Here is a 10,278-nt window from a genome sequence, read left to right as displayed (position 1 = left end):
TGTTGATTGACAAATATCTTAATCTAAATACTTTCAATCGAAAGTCCAGCTGAGATATACACATCTGTTAACCCAAGTCTGATTTTAGGCATGAAACTCCATGTCCATGAATGACCATACTATAAAGTAGCACATAGCTAAGGCATATAGCTTACTGTGGACTTAAATAGGTATTATTTATATTATATATTATATATATATTATAAATATATATATAAATTTCAAGAAAAGCAGTTCTAGCTTTAATAAACTAAAGTCAAAAAATGTTAAGAGTAATTTGCTTCAGACTTAAAGCCAGGAAACAAGTTAGGATTCTGTTCAAATAGTAGGTGCATCAACCTGTCAACATCTCAAGAGAAGACACAATTCTTACATCTGGAAAATACCGCATAGGAGAAAATTATTAATGTTTTAGTCAAAAGTTACAAAATTCTAGTTCACCAGTTTAGTCTTCTGTAATTAATCTCTCTTCAGCTGTGATCCAATCTTTCCATTTAAATTCTGAAAGAATTCAACTCCAAACCTGTCCCTACCATTAAGTTGGACATTTTCTTGGTTGTTTTGAACTCTTATTTCTATATGTCTGTATTTCATTTTTCTGGTATAGCACTCCCTTCAGAACTTCTTGGATGGGACCAGCAGTTAGCGTAATGACTATGTCACTGAACTCCCATGTAGTTGACTGCGGTTTGCGTCCCGGACCCGGTGGCTTAAAACTCACGCCGGGCATGTGTGCGTGCGTGCCCAAGATCCTGAGAGGAGAATGGAGAAAAAGGGATTGCGGCGTGGCCATCCCCCCTGGGGGTGATTTGATTTCTCACTTTCTGTCTCTCTCTCTCTTTCTCTCTCAGTCTGTCGGGTGAACGCATGCGCCCTATAGCAAAATAAACAAAACAAAACAAAACAAAACAAAAACAAAACAAAAAAAAAAAAAAAAGAAAGAAAAAAGAACTTGGAGAGCTTAGTGTTGGTAAATTCTTTCAGGTTTTGTTTATCTGAGAATGTTCTTGTCTTTTCTTCCCATATGCAGAATAATCTTGCCAGCTATAGTATTCTTGTTTGAAATTGTTTTTCACTTAACACTTTGAATATATTTTCCCATTCTTTCCTTGCGCATATATTTGATATGAGAGGTCCAGTGTTAGCCTGATGGGATATCCTTTGTAAGTAATTTGATATTTCTCTCTTGCCACTTTCAGTATCTTGTCTTTGTCTGTGGTTTTAGTCAATCTGGCTATAATGTTTCTTGGAGAATATCTTCTTGGGTTGATTCTATTTGAGGTTCTTTGTATTTCTTAGGTCTGAATCTGCCTCTCTAGGTTTAGAAAGTTCTTCTAGGATTTCATGGAATAGATTATTAAAGCCCTTATTAGTCTCTTCACCTTCTGGGACACTGATTATCTGGATGTTTGGACATTTAATGGTATCTATTATTTCTCATATATTACTCTCTCTCTTTTTTTTTTTTTGGAGAGGTTTTTGCTATAGGGCACATGCGCTCACCAGAAAGACAGAGAGACAAAAAGCAAGAAATCACCCCCCAGGGGGAATGGCCACACCCCAATCCTTTCTTCTCCATTCTCCTGTCGGGATCTTGGGCACGCATGCACACACACCCAGCATGAGTTTAAGACACTGGGTCTGGACTCAAACCACAGTCGACTACATGAGAGTCCAGAGACATAGCTATTATGCCAACTGCTGGTCCCTATTACTCCCATTTTTTGGGCTATTTTTTTCAGTCTTCATAGTGTATTTTTCTAGGACAGCGATTCTGTCTTTTACATCTGGGATTCAATCTGTATGATCTAGTCTGCTTTTAATACTTTCAAGGGAGGTTTTGATTTCCTGCATTACAGCCTTCATCTCTAACAGTTCCATTTGATTCTTTTTTATGATGTATATATCCTCTTTCATATCATGCAAGAACTTTCTCATCTCTGGAACTTGAGGCTCTTTTGGCTCTTTTCTCTTGCCTCTTCTAGAGTTCACTGTCTGTCTTCTCTTGCATCTCTGTTAGGTTTGTCACTATGAATATTCTAAATTCTTTATCAGACATTTCCACGAGTTCCATCATACTGTCTGGGGATGAAAAGGAGTTATTCTTTTCCCTTGGAGGAGAGATATTTTCTTGGCTTCTCATATTTCTTGTGTTCCTGTGGTTATTTCTGATAATCTGATAGGTTATACATTTTCCCCTAATTTCTTGAAGTTCAATCTGAGCATTCAGAGGCGTGCAGGAGGAGGTGATCTGCAATTTCTATGCCATTCTGTTCTTCTCCTTTTGTGTGTCATATTCAGTGGGAATTGAGGAATGTTCTGACTCTAGTACTATTCAGATGTTTGGCTACCGTTCACTTAAACCTGTCTAGACACAGTGCATGGAGGCTGAATAGCAAAGTGATGAAGGTAAAAGAAAAAGGAAAAGAAAACAGAGGAAAATAAAATAAATAAATAGAAAGACAATAAAAAATAGTTGTTTTTTTAAGCAAAAATAAAAACCATGTGGCACGCTCACTACACAGAAGAAATTTTTCACAGATCAAGTTCAGTAAGCATCTCAGAAGATCTGAGTTTCTGCCTCTCCTAAATGGGAGGAGGAAGAGACAAGAATTTACAACATAAAGGAGAGGCTGAGAGCCAAGGAAATGCTTTACCTTAAAAAATAAAAAATAAATTTTAAAAATGTAAAGAGAGAGAGACAGAAAGAAGGATGTAGAGGCCTTACTACTTTCTAGATTGGGGTCTGTCTCAGCAGAAAATCTTCAGTAGTCGATCTTATTTCTGAAAGTAATTTTTCAAAGGATTCATTACAGAAAACCGAAATCATACCCAATATTTTTAAACAATGAAGAGTTAAAACAGATAATTAAATATATAAATGTATTCTGAAAGGGGCTAAAGAAGATGGATTTTTATTTAACACAAAGGCTATTAACTGCTGGGAAAAGTTACTTCCACTAGGAATAAAAGAATGAAAGGGAAAGCATCATATTACCAGAACCAAAGAGATCAGAAAAGGAATGCTCACATACACAGTACTCAAATCTTAGAGAGGAGCAGCTAACAACTTGTGCTTGGTCCTCACTTAGTGAGGGGACCCAGACTTTCACTTCTTAGGGAATCTGAAAGCTCAGTAGCACTATTTTTTTCAACTTTGTTTTTGTTACTGCACTTTCTATTAACCTTAGTTATTAGACATGGAAATTCTAAGAGGCATCTCAGATGTAGTTGCAGATGTGAGTTTCCTTGTTCTTCACTGTGTAGCTGCAATACAGTGTCTTTCATAATAGAGATGAGTCATTTAAGTCAGCAGATAAATTCTTTTTACATTTGGCCCACAGAAGCATGCTACAACTTGGAGAATGTTAATAACATAATAGTAAACTTAAAATATTTAAATCCTTGGGGCCAGCCATTGGTGTAGTGGTTAAGATGCTGGATTCCCATGTAGTCAACCAGGGTTCAAGTCCCAGACCTAGTGACTAGAAACTCATCCCTGGCACGTGTGCATGTGTGCCCCACATTCTGAGAGGAGAATGGAGGAAAAGGGATTCCAGCATGGCCAACTTCCCAGGAGGGTGATTTCTCGCTTTCAGTCTCTGTCTCTCTCCATATTTCTGATGAGCAGAAGGGCCCTATAGAAAAAAAATCTATCAAAAATATGTAGTCTCAGCATGGTAAAGGCTATGCTGCATTGCCTTTACTATAAAAAGAGAACAGGCAGAGGTAGTTGAGGTTAGAGAGGAACAGGAGGGACTTTGCTGCCTTCAGTTGAGGTTGAGGGTACAAAAATGCAGAACAATAAAACCTTTAATTTGGAGAAACAAAACTATTCTCCAAGGAAGCATCATCAACATCACCACCAGAAGCACCACCAGAAGCAAAACAGTCACTACCACAACGCATACCTGAAAATAGGAAACAGGCCAGCAGCCAAAATGAAAGCTTGACTATTTTAGAAAATCAAGAGAGAAGACCTTCACCCAACATAGCCATCTCTTTGTGGGCAAGCTTCCTCCTGATATCACTGAAGAGGAAAGAGGAAAGAGGAAACTACTTGAGAAATATGGAAAGGCACGTGAAACCTTCATTCATAAAGACAAAGGCTTTGCCTTTATCCACTTGGAAACATGAACCCTAGTAGACATTGCCAAAGTAGAACTGGACAACATGCCACTCCTTTGAAAGCAACTGCATGTGCACTTTGCCTGCCATAGTATATCTCTTATGGTCTGAAACCTTTCTCAGCACGTGTCGAACGAACTCCTGAAAGAAGTCATTTCTGTGTTCAGCCAGGTAGAAAGGGCCGTAGTCATTGTGGATGATCAAGGAAGGCCCTCAGGAAAAGGCATTGTTGAGTTCTCAAGGAAGCCAGCTGCTCAAAAAGTCTGGATAGATGAAGTGAAGGCTCCTTTTTGCTAACCACATTTCCTCAGTTTGTGACTGTGGAGCCTATGGACCAGTTAAATGATTAAGAGGAACTTCCAGAGAAGCAGGTTATATAGAATCAGCGATTTCACAACAAGTGAGAGCAGCCACCCAGATCTTCACAGCCTGGATGCTTTGAGTATGAGTATGTCATGCTGGAAGGCATCCATTGAATTGGAGTGGCTTGTGAGAAGATGGAGATGGAGATGGAGGCTCCTCACTGTGAGCACCAGGTCATGCTAATGAGGCAGGATTTGATGAGGTCCCAAGAACTTCAGAGGACGGAAGAACTATACAACCAAGAGGTACAAAAAGGAAAGCAACTGGAGCTCAGGCAGGAGGAGGAGTGCCAGCACCAGAAGGAAGAGATGTGGTGGCAGCAAGAAGAAGGCAACAGCAGGAAGGATTCAAGGGAACCTTCCCTGATGCAAGAGTAGGAGATACAGATGGGTCAGATGGCTATGGGAGGTGCCATGGGCATAAACAACAGAGGAGCCGTGCCCCCTGCTCCTATACCAGCTGGTACCCCAGCTCTTCCAGGACCAGCTACTATGATGCTATATGGAACCTTGAGATTGAACTCACCAATGACTGAATGCTTTGGTCAAGCTGCTACAGTGGAAGGAATTGGGACAACTGATGCAACTCCTCCTGCATTCAACCATGCAGCTCCTGGAGCTGAATTTGCTCCAAACAAATGTCACCAATACTAATAAAGTTGCAGTGTTTAACTTATAAAAACCCTTAAAAAGGACCCTATTTGGACTAGTCAGAATTCTACCCTGAAAAAATGTTAAGGATTCCTCCCAATAGTTAGGTCTTCCATGCCTGTACTACTACTCTAGGGAGTAATAGTAGAGGCAGAGGGCAAGGGAGGGGTGGTATGTAACAAGTCAGTTCTATGTGGTATATGGTTTAATCAGTCTCTGTGTGGTGCATTCCTAAGTCTCAGATATGATTGTTGAGGGCCTGGGGGAACCATGGCAAAATGGATCCACTTAAAGCCTCATTAATCTTGATCATTCCATTTTTTGTCCATCATGTTATATTTGCTTTCTCATCCATACTCCTTAACCCCTAACACTGCCACATACCACAAAATCCATTCATCCCCCCATGACCTTAGCCCTATTGCTCCATTCACTCCCACATGAGAATTAGGGCAAATGTTCATAGAGGTCACAGACAGTGTACACATATTTCTATTATCCCATATATTACTCTTTCATGTCCTAAGGAAAACATTTTCTCTTAGAGATTTTCATTTTAGTGTATCTTTAAAAAAAATCAACAACTTGTGTTAACTTGCCTCTATTCTTTCCTTTGGTATGGACAACACAGGAAGGCCCCTTTGTGTGTGAAATGTTGCTGTTCACGATAATCTTGATAGGCCTAGTACAATCTTGGGAACAGGGTTGCTATAATCTGAAGGACTGACAGTGGCTCTTAGCCTTGCCCATTATAGGTAGTTATGCTGTGTAGTTTTTTTTTTTTTTATTGGTTTACCATATTTGATTGGTCTGATATCTTACATTTGGAATATTTCTGAGAGATGGAGCGTAAGGCAGCATCAAGTTATTAAAATACATTTTAAGCCTTAAAAATTAAAAGTAAATAATATAAAATAAAATCAATGAAATTTACATAAGAGAAAATATAACTCCCATCCTGCCAAACTCAGTTCTAATCCAAGAAAACAATAAAATATAATTTTTTCGTTGCCTCATTTAAAACTAAATTCTTCAGTGTGGGCTGAAAGGAAGACCAAGAGCTTAATTATACCAGAGCTTTCACAGGCACCAAAAGGTGGTTCAAAATTTGTGCTGAACAGCAGATGAGAAGAACTCAAGAACCTACAAAGACTTTGGTATAGGTCAGCCCAGAGCTTAAACCCTGGAGGCTCACCCTCCTCTTGCCCATTTTTCCTTCTCAGAAAGATTACTCTTGAGTGCCACTCTGTCCCCTTGGGACACAGTTGTAGGAATGTGTAATGAGTATCAATAATTACTCTGACTTTGGTCTGAATGAAGACCTGGGAGAGTCGTGTTTCAGGAGACTTTATAACCTGGTGATCAATTCCCAGTTTTTGGTTTCCTAATACCCAGTCTGCTTCTTTGAGGAGAAAACTAGACTCCTCATCTTTATTCAGGATAGCTCCTTCTGCTCCTTAGTTAGGAAACTGGGGTTCCTCTTTTCAAACTCTCTTATTAGAGTCTCCTCTATCTCACCATGAGCACTAGGAACTCATTTTCCGGTATGTCTAGCTCCAAAAATGGATGCTAGCAGATGCTCGTCCTGTTGGATATAAACTTCTGCTTTGTGAAATAGGAATGAGACCTCAGGGCCAGGACCCTTCTCACAGCATCTGAGGTGACTCCACAGATAGGGGCTGAGGACATTCAAAAGAGCATCTTTATGATAGCAATAACAAGGGATAAATAGCCACAACTGCACTATGTGCATTATATCCTAAAACCTCCGTGAGGTAAGTAGAATGATTTTGTTATTTTAGCACATGGGAAACAATTGATAATTGAATTTCTATAGTCACACAGAGAGGTAGTGGGAAAACTAGTACTCAAACATTATTCTTACTCCAAAACCAAAGGTCACAAGATCAGATAGATGAGAGAAAGAAAAAAGGAGAGAGAAAGAGAGAAAGAGAGGACTCTCTCCTTCTCCTCATGCCTTTCCTTAGGCTCTTGCCTATGAAACAGGGTCAAGAAGAGCATTGATCTAATTATATCATTCTTGAATTCTCTATACCACCTGAAGTTGGTGTGTTTGTGAATGTGAGTGTGTGTGCATTCACCAGGTATATTGTCTTAGAGGTGAGTTATGAACCCATCTTCCATTTTCGTATTTAGAATGCAGATAATTATGTTTTTTCATTGTCAAAGCACTGAAGAACTGAACTATCAGGGAAATCTCAATGCACTCAGAGGACTCATTTTTTGGCTACCCTGACACTAAAGGAAGAGTTATATGGCCTCCTCTGTACCAGAAACACTTTCCTCATGTGACAAAGGTTGCATACAACTATTACCCTAAAGGGTTAGTGTACCCACATCCACAATATTACTTCTTAGTACCTAGTGGATATAGAAGAAAGGTCTTGCATTAGTTCAAAATCCTCCACACTATGAACACAAACTTCTTTTCTATATGGGTTTATTTTTTGTTCTTATCTTGTACTGGTGACAGAGACTCATAATATACTTTTAGAATGATGCTACCCTCCATTATCTGAACTCTGAGCTTGAGATTTTCTCCATGGTAAGGAGCTAGGACTTCATCTATTAGGTGAGTGGTAGACAGCAATTTTAAAAATATATATAAAGGGTAGGTTCCATAGTACCCAGGATTAAGCACTTGCACATTGGGAGCCATATCCCATGTGGCTGACTGTGGTGTGAATCCTAATCCCAGAAGCTTGAAAAACATGCTAACTATATGTGCCTTCATGCCCAAAATCCTGATAGGAAGGACAATGGAGGAAAGGTATGGTGTGAACATAATCCACTGGGGGATGCTTTCTCTTTATCTCTCTCTTTCTCTAGCAAGGACATGTGCCCACAGGCAATTTAAAAATTGTCGTAATTGGTAGCATACTGAACTGCCATGCTGGAAGTTACATGGCCGACCACATGTTCAGATGCCCATGTTGGTCTAAAAGTGTGTGTGTGTGTGTGTGTGTGTCCATGACCCTGAAGAGCTGGATGACTAGGGAAAGGAGATAATTGTGTGACAAGACCCTATAAAGGTACTTCTCTCTCTCTCTTTCTTATTCTACTGCATGCACACATCCCTTCTATCATGAATAAAATAACTTTTTTAAAAAAGATAGGCAATCACATTTGCATATAAATATAGTTTGGGGTTCAGCAAGCAGATGTCACTAAAAAGATGCCTGGAAGGAAGAAAAGGATGAAATCCAGTCATTTGAGACAACATGGAAAAATCTAGAGGAAATAATACTGAGTGAAATAAACCAGAAACTGAAAGACAAATACTGTATGTACTAGTAATTAGTAATGCTGGATACTAGAAGCCGGAAAAGGGAGAGGGATAAGGGTACGTGGAAAACTTGGTTTACAGATACAATTGTGTAGGTAGATATGACTGACCAATGAGTTCTAGAGCACCATAGCACAGTAGAGTACTGACAACTGGTGGCAATTCAGTGTACACATCAAAACAGAAGATGCACAATACAACGTAATTATCAATATTTGAGATGGTGGGCATGTTTATTGCCCTAATTACACAATGTACACACATTTTCAAAATCCACACTCTACTCCGTAAGTCTATACCATTATTATATATAAAACAATAATTATAATGACCTGAATCATTTTATCCATTATCTTCTTTCTCTCTCAGTGTAATATAAAACCCCTTGCACCCTTTCCCTAGTGTGAACAAATTTTCATTGTCGGTCTCTTCACAAACAACACTGAATCTCCAGCCTTCAACAGAACATGCACTTTAGCCACCCAGTTCAACGACCACACAGAGTTATTACTGGACTTGGGACACATGTATGCTAAAGTAAAATATTTATTATGGTGTCCTAAAATTTAGAAACTCAAAGAAAATAACAATAAAAACTCAAGATGTAGATTTTTAGGTTACATTTGCTCCAAAATTTTTAACAAAGTAAACATTACAGATAGAGTTAAAATCTCTTAGCTTCCAACTAAAATAGCATTTTTTCTCTCATACTTCAGAGATAACTTCACTACTAGAGTGGTAGTATAGTTCCATTCAGTTGTACTTCTAGTATACACACACACATATTTATATGATAAAAATGATATTGTACCTACATTTTTTGACATGCTACATCTTTTAGTGACTTTTTCCCATCACATTATGACTTGAAAAACATACTTTGTAAATGCATTTATTTTACATGGCATTTATTAATAATAAAATTATACAACCTACCTAATCTGTTTCTATATTTTCTGTATGATAATATACATCCTATTGAATGTCTTCTTAAAATACATATTCTGGATACTCTAGGGCGCAATGTAGAATGGAATTACTGAGTATAAGAATTTCAGCTTTATCAAAGATGGGATCATTGTTTTCCAAATGGTAAAAATAATTTTTCCATTTTTCCCTTACACTTGAAATTATCTAACTCTACTCTTGCTTTAAAATCAAGGATTCTTTTTCTTTCTTTAGGACCTAACATATTTTCTTTTGTTATGGTTCATATCAATCTCCCCTTCTGTGACCTGCCTGTGCAAGCCTGTTGCCCATTTACAATCTACTGGATTTTTGTCTTTTCTTTATTGCTGTGTTAGATGTTTTCATATTCTGAATACTAACCCATTCTTAGTATGTGTGTAGTTGATATTGTTTCCACTTTATATGTGTTTTTTCCTTTCCCTCTTTTTCATACAATGTTTTAAATTTAACAGTGGAGTTTTACCATATATTCTGATATTTTGTGAATTCCATGCCTGGTTTTAAATGTAACTTCCTACCCTCATATCATAAACATTTCTTCTAAAATCTTTGAGGGTGAGAGGAAGGGAATCAAGGGGGGAAAAAAAGAAGCAAAACATTTAAGGAACACAAAAATGGAAAATTATCTATTGATGATAACATGTATGCTAATATCTTTAAATGGACTAATAGTGTATTCATGCTGAGAAAATGTATTTTATGAGCTATAATGATAAACAGTGATTGAATGTATTTTGAAAAGTAAAAAATATATAGTGAGAAGAAATAGTCTTTGAAATCTTTAGGAATATTTTCATTATTTCTTATATATGCATACCCAATTTCCCCAAAAGTCTTTACTAAATAATAAGTTCATTCTTT

At 37.9% G+C, this 10,278-nt stretch overlaps 1 long non-coding RNA gene and 1 pseudogene across 1 annotated transcript in view; one reads left to right on the top strand and one right to left on the bottom strand.

Moving 5' to 3' along the window:
• LOC114005211 (uncharacterized) overlaps positions 1-10,278 on the bottom strand; it is a 59,741-nt gene that overhangs the window by 14,107 nt on the left and 35,356 nt on the right. The window lies entirely within an intron of this gene.
• Positions 3,795-5,144, top strand: LOC102479272 (non-POU domain-containing octamer-binding protein pseudogene; annotated as a pseudogene).

The sequence above is a fragment of the Tupaia chinensis genome, unplaced genomic scaffold (assembly GCF_000334495.1).
Source record: "Tupaia chinensis unplaced genomic scaffold, TupChi_1.0 Scaffold143568_1, whole genome shotgun sequence".
In the NCBI taxonomy this organism is placed as follows: domain Eukaryota; kingdom Metazoa; phylum Chordata; class Mammalia; order Scandentia; family Tupaiidae; genus Tupaia; species Tupaia belangeri.
The sequence above is the reverse complement of the archived record's forward strand: the minus strand, read 5'-3'. Positions and strand labels throughout refer to the sequence as shown.